General features: G+C 36.0%; 1 long non-coding RNA gene across 2 annotated transcripts; it reads left to right on the top strand.

Annotated features, from left to right (window-relative positions):
• Positions 1-1,324: 1,324 nt before the first annotated feature.
• Positions 1,325-2,898, top strand: LOC113330815. 2 transcript variants are annotated; one of them, XR_003350518.1, is made up of 3 exons: positions 1,325-1,562; positions 1,812-1,860; positions 2,789-2,898. It is a non-coding gene; the product is annotated as an uncharacterized LOC113330815 (long non-coding RNA). The 2 variants fall into 2 exon arrangements; XR_003350519.1 differs by lacking the exon at positions 2,789-2,898 and adding an exon at positions 2,427-2,693 and having other exon boundaries at positions 1,364-1,562.
• The last annotated feature ends 10,380 nt before the right edge of the window (positions 2,899-13,278 follow it).

Below are 13,278 nucleotides of genomic sequence, written 5' to 3'. Positions count from 1 at the left end.
CGGTTAAGGGAGTTTCCGTTAGGTTAATATCCGATATCGTTAGTGTATAACTATATCATAAAATTTTCGGAAATTTTCGATACCTAATACCCTTTAGGTTTACTCTTTAGCCATTTGATTACGTCTCTCCTAAGTAAATATCGGAAATTATCGAATATTAACGGAAATTATCGGAAATTATTGAATATTAACGGAAATTATCGAAAATTATTGGAAGTTTTTTGTATCATGAGTAGATAACGGAAATTAACGGAATAATATCCGATATCCGATAGCTTATCCTTAACCTTATACCTTATCGATATTGAATTTTTGAATTCCGACGGATATTATCGGATACCGGATATCCGATAATCCTTAACCTTAACCTTATCGGTATTGTCAATATCCGACGGATTTTTATCCATTGACAGCCCTATTTAGAATTATTTGATTTTATTTTAGTAAACTTTCTTTTATAAAAAGAAAAGAGGAAAAAAACTCTCCACGTTTAGAGGATTCCAAAAATGAAAAAATCTTCCACATACACCCGAATTTTTATTTTTTTAGGATTCTTTTAGAATATATCGATTTTTTTTTTTGTTATTTTGGTCACTATTTTCTTTTATGGGATGAGTGATATTAAAAAAACATATTGAAATTCTTTCGAGATTGTCTATTATGCTTTTCTATTAATATTGTTTTGCTTGATATTAAAACTGGTCGCAGCTGAACATTCATCGGTGAAGAAAATACTCGTTCAGGACATTACACAAACATGTGATATGCGTCTTGCACCTGGTAATGGGAAGGCTATGTCGGTTTCTTTCCTAGCCTATTAGTTCTTCTTCCCTGCAATTCATACACAATCCACATTTTTAACCATACATGAACTGTAAATCACCTTCAATCTTCACCAGTTACCCAAATTTCGATGGCATCACCATTTGTTCTTCAAAATCAACGACAAAGCTTTCAGTCCTCAACTGTTTTTCTTGCTCAACCAGAACCCATCTCCTGATTCTTCTCAATCTAGTCAATACCTAACCTAGCCATCGCTGATCTCCATCTCTCTCTCTCTGGTGTTTCTGCTTTTCTCTCTAGGTCAGATAGAAAAACGAAATAAAAACTGTCGATACAGATTTTGGTTAGGGACAATTTAGTCATTTTGATTCGATTCCCTTTCTTTCTCACGGAATTGAATTCCATTGCATCCATCGAGCGATGTAATAGAAAAGATGAAATTTGAGGGAATCGGATTCCGTAGGAATCCAATTCTAAATTGTGAAAACTACTGTCAAACCCGTTTTTCTGTTTTTTTCCACTCTCAAACCCGTTTTTCTGTTTTTTTCCACTCTCAAACCCAAAGGCGTACAAAGTCATGCGCGCACCCAGTTTGAAAGACAAAATTTCTCTCGGGCCCATAATTTCCCAAATTCCATTTTCGTTTTGTATTTATTTCCAAACTAACCTCCAGAGAGGCGAGAGCGAAGGTGATGATTTTATCAACAAAGAGTCGATGAAGGTCGTCATCAACAGTGGTTTATGGTGATTCAACCAACAAAGATGACCTCGCAGATAAAGTACATATCTCTCATCATTTAATCTAGATCTATCTTTTGAGATTACTAAAAAAAAATAGGGTTTCTTACTGATTTTGTTTTAACTCCCTATGTTTAATCTGGTTCGAAAATCCATGGTTAGATTTCGATTCGGATATCTTAATCTTTTTTACCCATATTATCGATTTGAATTTCTTTAGATTTTAATTTTGTATCTTATTTGATTTTTTTTCTGATGATTTGGTTGATTAAGTAATTTTGTTTTTTTAGGTGAAAAGAAAAGTCATTCCTTGACGGAATCTGTATCATCAAAACTAAGGTGCGTCCACTGCTAACAATTTGACCACTGCTAAGTAAAGTACACCACTTCTAATCTTGTAAATGTGAGATTTTTTAATGTCATTATATATGCTAACCATTTACACATTGTTAAGGACACTACTTAAATTTTTCTGCATACTCCATAAGAAATCATATCGTGTTTTTCTTATCCTATAGAAAGTGGGGTGGTAATTGGTGATCAAATGTTACCATCTAATCAGATTTATAGAATTAAATGTGTTTTCTTTCTTCTGTCCTGTTATATCTCTTTCAAAATTTTGGAGTAAATTAAAAAAAAAAAACATTATGAGCTACTGTCAAAATTCATATTAAGTTTTTAAGTTCTAAACTTCTAATTTTACAGATCCTATGCAAATGGTTAAATCAACCGTTCAATTTTAGTAAGTGTATGTTGAAATGTTATGTCGATTAAGCGCTGAGAAATTATTCATGTGGATAGTATGCATAGATTATTCATTTGGGAGTGCAACACTATTATTACACAAAGAGACTGTGTACAAACATTTTTGTAATTTTATGTGTCCTATACGTTTGGATATGCAGTCACCGGTGTGAAAGTAAAATGGAACAATTAGCGTAACAATGTGGATGGAAGAGGATTCACTAAATATGTGAAGGGTGGTGAAACCCCCATTAGTCATCCCAGTCAGGGGTTCGGATCGTTTAATGAAAAAATGTTAGAATTCGGTCTTTATTTCACTTTCAGTAGGAGAACTTTTGAACTCTATTCAAGTTGTGGTCGTCTTGTGGTCTCCTCACTGTACTAATATGATCGTCTTGTGGTCTATTTTTTTTCATTTGGTTTCTCTTGAGTTTTTTTCTAGGAACAACAAATAAATCATTCATTTTTTTCACCGACTGGCAAGGTGAGAATAGACTGAGAATTTGAATATTTTTTCTTGCAGATTGTGATGGTGGCTGGTACGTAGTGCCACTCTAGTTGATAATGAACAACTAATTGTATTTTGTTGTAATCGTAAGACTTATTATTTTATTGTAGTTGAAGGATTTTTGTAAGTTCACTTTTATGGTTTTTTAGTGTTTGGTGTTTATATGGTTGCATGCATTTTTCTGTAGTGGTTGCATAATCTGTTATGCGGTCATTAAAATGGCTGCATAACCTGTTATGTACCAGAGAAAATGGTTGCACAAGACATTATGAAACATTTTTTTCCCTTCAAGTGCTTAAAGAATGGATGCATAATCTGTTATGCATTTGAAAAAATAGATGCATAATCTGTTATGCAACTACAAAAATGGCTGCATAACTTGTTAACTTATTATGCAGTCATGAAAATGGATGCATAATGCATCATGCAGCCTTTTTTTCTCGTTAGTACGAAAATCAACCGATAAATGGCTGCGCAATATGTTATGCAGCTATGAAAATGTATGCATAATCTGTTATGCAGCAAAAAATTGGTTGCATAATGCATTATGCAGCTACCTATTTGTTAGCGCTAATATAATAAAATGGCTGCATAATCTGTTATAGAGCTACAAATATGGCTGCATAACCTGTCATGCATCCGAGAAAATATAGTTTTACATTCGAGAAAATGGCAGCGTAACCCATTTATGCAACAAAGTTTTTGTCAGCATTAAAATTGACCAGAAAATGGTTGCATAACATGTTATGCAGCTTCAAATTTTGTTGCATATTTTGTTATGCAGTCCAGAAAATGACCGCATAATTCATGATTCATTTTTTTGTGAAAATGTTATTTTTTAGGTTTGTACCGCGTTTTAATGGGTGCATAATTAAATAAGTGGATGCATGCACCAAAATATGGTTGTACAATTTGTTATGCATCCTTTGTGGTGGTTGCATAACGTGACATGCATCCTTTTTTTTGTTAGAATGTTATTAATTTTAGGCATATCAATCGTTTTAGTGGTTACATAACTTAACTAGTGGATGCATAAATCAAAATATGGTTGAATAATTTGTTATGCATCGTTGTGGTGTCTGCATAATGTGTTATGCATCCTTTATGGTGGCTGCATAATGGTGATGTATCCAGGTTTTGAAATTTCTCCCTAAAATTACAATCACCATTTGATTTTTTTCTTAAAAGAATCAAATTTTATATTGTTGTTTGTACTCGTTTTGTAGAGCTCTTTAAAAGCTTTCCAACGAGATAAAATTTGTAAAATTTCAAAGCACGGTTTTTTAGATGTGTTATATTCAAGTTTGTATACCAATTATACCCCTGAAAAATAGGACGCATAACTCGTTATGCAGACTCTTCACTGAGGAGATAGAAAATCCAAAATTTCTTCCTTTTACAAGTAAACATATTAAGGATAACTTTGTCTTGTTACTCTCTTTTTATAATTTTGAATAATTATGGGTGTCACGGTAGCTGAAAAATATTTTGGGCCTACCAATAAGAATAGTATTTTTTTTGGTCTTTAGCCTAATTTTCCCTTCTAAATTTTCAGAGACTGTTCGTTTCGGGGAATTGAGCCAATTCCCCCGGAATTCAATTCCTGGGCTTCCAGTTACCCGAACCGAACGCGCTGTAAGTATAAAATGCATAGAAAAAAATGATTTTAAAATGGAAAATGTAAAACGGAAAATGGGTCATTTGTCCAAATATTTTTAAATCACGGTTCAAATGGACGAGTAAAAAATAGTTTGGGTGAAATGGCCAAAAAAGAAAATAGTAAGGATGAAACTGGTTTCATCCTAGCTTATATTTAAAAAATTGCAAGGATGAAACTGGATACATCATGTGTAAATTAAAAATAAGAAAAAATATTTGAAAATGGGCACGATGAAACTGGTTACATCCTGCCTATTTTTACATTATTGTCCATTTAAACAATATCAAAATCTAACTGTCCATTTCATCCAAAAATTGTTGATTTTGGTCTTTTTAACCAATTTTGTGAATGTAAAAAAGATTGCAAAAAAGAAAAGATAGGCTTGCCGGTTACCAAAGTATTATGATAGAGGAAACATATTTTAGCATCACGTTGACCATCATCTCGGAATCAATGACATTGCTAACACATTGGGCTATTAATTGTGAGATGCCTTGCTACTTCACTTCTTTAACCCACTATGCATACAAATTCACATCTCGAACATGTTTCCAGCTTCCTTCAGTGCCGTATCCAAATAAATATGCGGAATCATGCAGGATTACTTTAAAAAACAAATAATGCGTGTGGTACATTATCAATCTTTAACGCTTGTTTACAAATAAGAATACAAAACCACTACACAAAGAGTTAATTTGATTTCCTTAAGGCACCGTCAGTAGAGTCAATATTTTCATACTCTCTGCTTCGTGAAACATAGATGAAAAGTCTACATTAGTGGGAAATAGAAAAGAAAAAAGCAAGCGAATCACACCAACTTAAAAAATTAATCTGGAAAAAAATGGACCTATGATAAGCCACATGTTATAACTAGTGTATGTTTTTCGGTCTATCCAATTCCTTTAGTGCCACTTGAATAGTGGTTTGTAACTCAGCCGAATAGTCCTTTGCAATGTATAAGAAAATAACATCTACTTACATTTCTTCACCTTGATTCTTGATCAAATATTCCACTCCTAGCTGCAACGTACAGTGTTGGCTAGAATCCAACCAACAAGTTCACTCTCAACATTTCTAGTTAGCAAAACATTATATGCTATGTGACACATTGACACAGTTTAAAAAGGGTAGGTAAGTAAATCATGGTGGAATACATTTTTGGTACCACTGGCTTATTAATTATGCTATGTAATTCATTTTTATTAATGTAAATAGGTTTTTGTAACTCTCCCATCATAATGACCTCTGATGCTGGTGCTAGGACAATATTTAGCACCTCACTGTCAAGTGTAACAAAAATTAGTTGAGCTGGCAGGGTCTTGGAATTCTAACTATAGCATGAACCTATTTGAAATAGAACGATAAGAGGTTTGGTACTCGTAAAAAAAATAAAGAAAGTTTTTCCATAAGAAACTATCATAACAGCGGCTGGGTGTGGGTACATCAAGTTTTTTTTGGAATTGTTGCATCATTGGTGACCCACTTCTATAATAAACTAGTTGCTCCGACCGTGCGCTGCACGGGCCTCGTTATTTTGTAGAGAGAAGTATGCTTCGGTGCCGATTAATAAAACTAAAAATATTAAAAGTATTCAATTACTAAAATGGTAATATAAAAAGTATAAAAATAAAGAGTAAGAAGAATTAATTAAAAATAAAATTTAACATACATGGAATTTATACATGTCTCTTATATATGTGTACAGTAACCTCTTTCAACTGATATAGTGAACCTGCAATATAATGCTCCTTTGTGCTCCCCATCATATGTTGTGGTTCACTTGGAACCCGTGACCACTATTTTAGTAGTTTAGGTGATACAGCGAATCTGCTACGCTCTGTAGTGCTCAGCACCAAATGTTGTGGTACCTATGGAAATCCAAGACCACCATTTTCTGTCGTAATTGGACCAATTTAAATAAGTATAAGCAAGCTATTATCGTGCTGAATATACTTACCTTGGCTCTGTCTCTTAATCCACATGACATTGTATATGAAGGAAGATTTTGTTGTCTAGCCGTTTTGCAATGATGTCGAGCCGTTTTTTAGCTGCAAACAAAATACAATGTTGTCGTTAGGGAAAAAAATTTACCTCGCTTTTAGAGTTCAATTTTGTTTTAGCAATCATTTGATGAACATTCTTGTATTAGCCATCTCCATTATCAACTTTTCCACCTCGCTTTAGAAACTTTCGATGAAAATTCGGTGTGTTTAGTCCTTTCTCGCCCATTTGTTGCTCCATTACTTTAGAAATGTATAATCACGATTGTTCATTTACGTACAGAAGAAGAATTAAGTACCTTCAAAATTATTACTGGGGAGACATATTAAGACTTATTCCTAATTAATTACCTTCTTTGTGTTGAGCCAAGAAAGTTCAATGGAGCTGATACCATCAAGATGTTCTTCAGGGGATAGCCCACGGGTTAAATGCCCTGCCAGTATTCCAAAGCATCCAAACAATGTGATTTACCGTGCAAAGCTTTTTAATAGCTACATGATGTGATTTTAAATTGAGTTGTAGTAATATGTTCGTTGAGACTTGTGAAAGCAAAAGATTTTAGACTTATAAAACTTAAAAATAGAAAATTTATTGCAAAATTGATTTCAAGATATTAAAAGTAACCAAGACACTAGATTCCACTATTACACATGAATGAACGATACCAAATATGTTTCAAAACTCTAACTATCCTTTAAGTCCTTTATTTCTTAATTCACACATAATCAAACATATTCCCAAATATTAATTGTATTCCCTAAGAATAGACTATCAATCGATTAAACAAAGTATAATCTATCAAATTGAATCACAAGTAATTAAGAAAATTATGTGAACATTTAGAACTCCGCAAAAGCGGTGATTGAATGAATTATAAATTGTAAATTAGAGAAAATAAAATTGTTACCAATCATTCATGCATAGATAGCTTCATCCATTGCCTTGGTTGCGCGATAATTAGCTCATCATCATGGAAAGACGCTCAAAATTCATTTTTGTTGCTCAAAGGGTGTTTACAAAGATGAAATGGGAGAAACAACGATAAAACCGGGTTTGTAACATTTTTATTTGTTACAAACTGAAAAGAACGATAGAACAGTACTGTCGCTGATTTTATAGTTATACGACCCACGCCTGTGTGTCGTTTCCACTGTTGAAAAACGACTGTCTTGGATAGTCTGTTCTTCGTGTTCTTCAGATGAGCAGCAGCAGAAAAATATGTCTGGTGGTTCTGATTATCGCCTCTGTCTTCTCCAAAACTCTCCCAAACTCTCCGTAACTCATCTAAGATGCCAGAAGACGCTTTATATACACAACAACTTCAAAATATCTCGTAATAATGTCTCCAAATTCTCTCACAGCAAAGTCATTACTCGGGAATATATTATTTCCAAATTTATGGTTTTATATCCTTCTTTACGTCCTTCAAGCGTTTATTGCAACTCAGAGTTCTCCATACATGTGCAGTACACGAATTAGAGTCCCAGCAGCACACGAAATTCATAGCAAGTCCCGTGAAAACTCTCCCACGAACGTGTTGCTATTTTTGCTTCAAACCCACGATGCAGCCAACTCTAACCGAAACCATCGACCATACCATCCCTGTTTGGTCCAAACAGGCCCAAAGAAACCAAATTCAGTGCTCGAATCTCATTCCAACGTGACCAAAATCTTAACAGAGTTTCCGCAGGAAGAAAACCCGGGAATATGCTCAACCCTTATGTTTACCGTTCTAGCCAATTCTGGTATGAACGACGAATATTACTGGCTCTATTGGATCAAAATAGACAAACCCAATGAGTTTCAGCCCTTGAATCTCCCTAGAACACGATTAAAACTTCAACCCTAATTCTGCCTGCGTCTGCACTATCTTCCCGCCAATTTTGAATTTTGAAATGAAGAAGAAGGGGTGCCCTGATCCAAAATGCAGGCGCCTTTAACAGCAGGGGTGCATGGGGGTGCCCTTATCCAAAATGAGGGTGCCTTTAGTATTTTTTCTCCGAGGGTGCCCCGAGCAACTTTTCGAGCCGAATTTTACAAAAATGTTTATTTCCCAAAAATACCTACAAATACAGAAAACACCAAAATAAGTATGAAATCGAGTACCAACAATACAGAAAATTGAGGACAATATAGACACATAAATGCGTCTATCAAATACCCCTAAACTTATTATTTGCTAGTCCTCGAGCAAAACTAATCTAGAAAATAAAATGACTACACTTAGCACGTGCAGCAAACCGTTAAACCGCTAGGGCTCCGGAGGGTTTACCAGAGGTGTACCCACAAAACCTTTACTCCAGACCCTAGCTATCTACGCAGAACCTTGGAAGGCACTAAAGAATCTCCTTGGTTGGCATACAATCATTGACTGTAGGAGGAAGTACCCTGACGCGAAATTCCAATTGTTGTACACGAGTTTGCACTCAAGCATACCAAAATTCATATATAAGTGACAAAGATCTACTCAGATATTTTCTGGACATCATAACCGGAGTCAACCAATCACATGAAAAGATCAAGAAGATGGATAAAGAGAAAAAATAGATGTTTAAAGTGAACGATGTTTCCCATATCTGTCTGAAGGCCTCTGCCAAGATGAACCTATCCTAATGGACTGAGATACCGGTTTGACTAATATCAACACAACTGGCATATACAAGGGGACCAGTGGTCGATAAACCTAACTCTAGGTCAACACAACTGGCATATACAAGGGCACCAGTGGTCGACTTTATTTGAATTTATTCTGGTTGGTCTGATGGTCTGGTCTCAATTCTCAATTATTATTATTTTTATTTTTTTGGTATCTCAATCACTCTATTTCACCCTAGCAATAGTAACAACTTGAATCGTGTGCCCCACCAAGTCACTTAAAAAATAAAAACAAAAGGATTAGTATTCAACGAGATATGGCGAAACTACCATGTTTTTTTTTTAATTCTAACACCTGAGCTCTGTGCTTTTATGAATAGACTCTTTAGATGTTTCCATCTAATCAGATTGGTTCCTCAACTCCTATAATCAAGATGTTCCCATCCACTTATATTGGTTAGTGCCAACCTTAATAAGCATAAATTTCTAGGCTCTGGAGTTTATTTATTGCAACTAAAAGCTAACAAAAAGTTTCTTCCCCACACCCAAACTTAAATCTGACATTGTCCTTAATGTTTCTAATGAAAGAGCAATACCAAAAAGTAAAGTAACATGAGGAATCAGTAAAGAGAGAAGTCGGGAAGATAGTACCTGGGTGAAGAAAAAAATCAAAAACTAATATACAACATACAATCGCCTCGATGGTCAATCAACGGTAAACAGGGTGCTCCAGAGGGACCTCCTCAACATCACCTGTAGGAAAGGGCTCTAAAAAGGGTTTCAATCTCTGACCGTTAACCTTCGAAGAACAACTACCATCCAGTATCTCGATCTCAACATCTCCATGAGGAAAGACAGTGCGAACAATAAAAGGACCCGTCCACCGAGAACTTAACTTCCTAGGGAAAAGATGCAAGCGGGTATCATACAGAAGAACTTTTTGACCTGGAGAAAATGACTTTCTTAAATTATTCTTATCATGCACAAGTTTCATTTTGTTCTTATACTCCTTAGCACTATCATATGCATCTCTACGAATTTATTCCAACTAATTGAGATGGAGTTTCCTATGGGCTCCTGCCTTGTATAGTGAAAAATTTAGCTGCTTAACAGCCCAATATGCTATATGTTCTAACTCAACATGTAAGTGACATGCCTTGCCATACACAAGTCGATAAGGTGACATTCCAATGGGGGTCTTAAACGCAGTACGGTAAGCCCATAAGGCATCAGTAAGCCTAGACGACCAGTCTTTTCGATTAGGATTAACTGTTTTCTCTAATATACGCTTTATCTCCCTATTGGAAACCTCTACTTGACCACGAGTCTGTGGATGATACGGAGTAGCTACCTTATGTGTAATACCATATTTCTTCATCAAAATCCTAAAAGGTCCATTACAAAAGTGCGACCCTCCATCACTAATTATATCTCGCGGTGTACCAAAACGTGTAAGTATATTATTTTTCAAGAACTCAATCACAACCCTATGGTCATTGGTTTTACACGCAACCGCCTCAATCCACTTAGAGAGATAGTCTACAGCGACAAGGATGTATAGGTTACCAAAGAATTAGGAAACAGACCCATAAAGTCAATACCCCACACATCAAAGACCTCAACAATTAGAATCGGGTTCAAAGGAATCATGTTCCTACGGGGAATGGTTCCTAATTTCTGGCAACGCTCACAAGTAACACAGTGACTATGGGAGTCTTTAAACAACGAAGGCCAATAGAATCCACACTGCAATATCTTAGCAGCAGTCTTCTTAGCACTAAAGTGACCCCCACAAGCATGATCATGACAATAGGAAATAATACTTGACTGGTCACTCTCAGGTATACATCTCCTAATAATCTGGTCGGGATAATACTTAAATAAATAAGGATCATCCCAAAAGAAGTGCTTAACCTCGGATAAAAACCTAGAACGATCCTGTTTACCCCAATGATAGGGCATTCGACCAGTAACAAGATAATTCACTATATTCGCATACCAAGGTAATTGGGTAACAAAGAACAATTGTTCATCAGGAAAGCTATCCCTTATAGGAAAGGGATCATCAGGGGAATCAACAACTAGCCTAGACAAGTGTTCTGCTACTACATTTTCGGCACCTTTTTTGTCTCTAATGTGTGGAGAAAACTCTTGCAACAAAAGGATCCACCTAATCAATCTAGGTTTCTTATCCTTCTTAGACAGAAGATATTTCAAAGCAGCATGATCAGTATATATTACGATCTTAGAACCTAAGAGGTAGGGTCTAAACTTGTCTAAGGCAAACACAATGGATAATAGTTCCTTCTCGGTAGTGGTATAGTTCAACTGGGCATCATTCAGAGTTTTGCTAGCATAGTAAATCACATGAAGTAATTTTTTTTCTTGCTGACCTAGCACAACACCAATAGCATAATCTGAGGCATCACACATGATATCAAAGGGTAGGTTCCAGTTGGGTGCCTGGACTATGGGGGCGGTAGTGAGTAAATTCTTAAGCTTCTCAAAAGCCTCTAAACTAGCATCATCAAAGACAAACTTAACGTCTTTTTCAAGCAAATTGCAAAGAGGTCTAGAAATCAAGCTAAAATCCTTAATGAATCGACGATAAAAACCTGCATGCCCTAAGAATGACCTAATATCTCTTACGGTTTTTGGGACCTGTAAAGTTTTAATAAGGTCAACTTTGGCTCTATCTACCTCTATGCCCTTCGAAGATACGATATGCCCTAGAATAATTCCTGAACGAACCATGAAGTGACATTTCTCCCAATTAAGCACTAAATTCTTTTCCTTACACCTAGTCAAAACTAATGACAAATGATGCAAGCACTCATCGAAAGACGAACCAAACACTAAAAAATCATCCATAAAGACCTCTAAGAACCGTTCTACCATGTCAGAAAATATGTTCAACATAAAACGTTGAAAGGTCGCAGGGGCATTACATAGCCCGAAAGGCATGCGTCTATACGCAAAGGTACCAAAGGGACAGATAAAAGTGGTTTTCTCTTGGTCTTCTGGACAATAACAACCTGATTATAACTGCAGTATCCATCTAAAAAGAAATAATGGCTACGTCCATCTAATCTCTCTAGCATTTGGTCAATGAAGGGAAGGGGAAAGTGGTCCTTCCTAGTGACCTTGTTCAATTTTCTATAGTCAATACAGACACGCCAACCCGTGGTCACCCGGGTTGGGATTAACTCATTATTCTCATTCTGGACTACAGTGATACCAGATTTCTTGGGAATAACCTGAACGGGGCTGACCCACTTACTGTCTGAAATGGGGTAGATAATGCCTGAATCTAATAACTTAAGAACCTCGGTTCGAACTACTTCTTTCATATTAGGGTTCAGTCGACGTTGCATCTCCCTAGAAGGTTTGGTGTCACTCTCTAAATAGATATGATGCATACAATCAGTAGGACTTATACCCTTAATGTCTGCTATGGTCCACCCTAAAGCTTCCTTGTTGTTTGAAGGACGGTTACTAGCCTACTTTCCTGATCACTATCCAAGTCGGATGCTATAATCACAGGTAGAGTTTCAGATGGGATTAAAAACACATACTTCAGGGTATCTGGAAATAGTTTAAGGTCGGTCCAACTTAGGAGGCTCTTCTAAAGAAGGAACTAGGGTAGACTTATAAACTGCTAGTGGTTCGAACTTAGGTTTCCATCCATTACTAGTGTCTAACAAAGGGGTTGAATCTAGCAGAGCATTCACCTCATTAATCACATTATCATCATCAAAATCAATCCCAAAGTGAGCTATGCATTTTTCTAATGGATCTTCTAACAAAGTGTTTGGTAATGACTCCTCGACCAATGTTCCTATCATGTTCACTTCTTCTATGTTCGAGTCATCTAGTTCAGAGGGTAGCTTACTAATATTAAAAATGTTCAGCTCAATAGTCATATTACCAAAAGACAAATTTATAATACCGTTTCGACAGTTGATGATCACATTGGATGTAGCTAAAAACGGGCGACCTAAAATCACTGGTATTTGCTTCTCTGGGTCAGGGACAGGTTGGGTATCTAGGATAACAAAATCCACAGGATATATAAACTTGTCGACCTCTATAATAACATCCTCGATCACACCACGAGAAATTTTAACGGACCTATCAGCTAACTGAAGTGTCATCTGGGTAGGTTTCATCTCACCAAGTCCTAGCTTAAGGTACACATGGTATGGAAGTAAGTTCACACTGGCTCCTAAGTCAAGCAAAGCTTTCTCGA

Source organism: Papaver somniferum, unplaced genomic scaffold (assembly GCF_003573695.1).
Source record: "Papaver somniferum cultivar HN1 unplaced genomic scaffold, ASM357369v1 unplaced-scaffold_119, whole genome shotgun sequence".
Classification (NCBI taxonomy): domain Eukaryota; kingdom Viridiplantae; phylum Streptophyta; class Magnoliopsida; order Ranunculales; family Papaveraceae; genus Papaver; species Papaver somniferum.
This window is presented reverse-complemented; position numbering and strand designations above follow the sequence as displayed.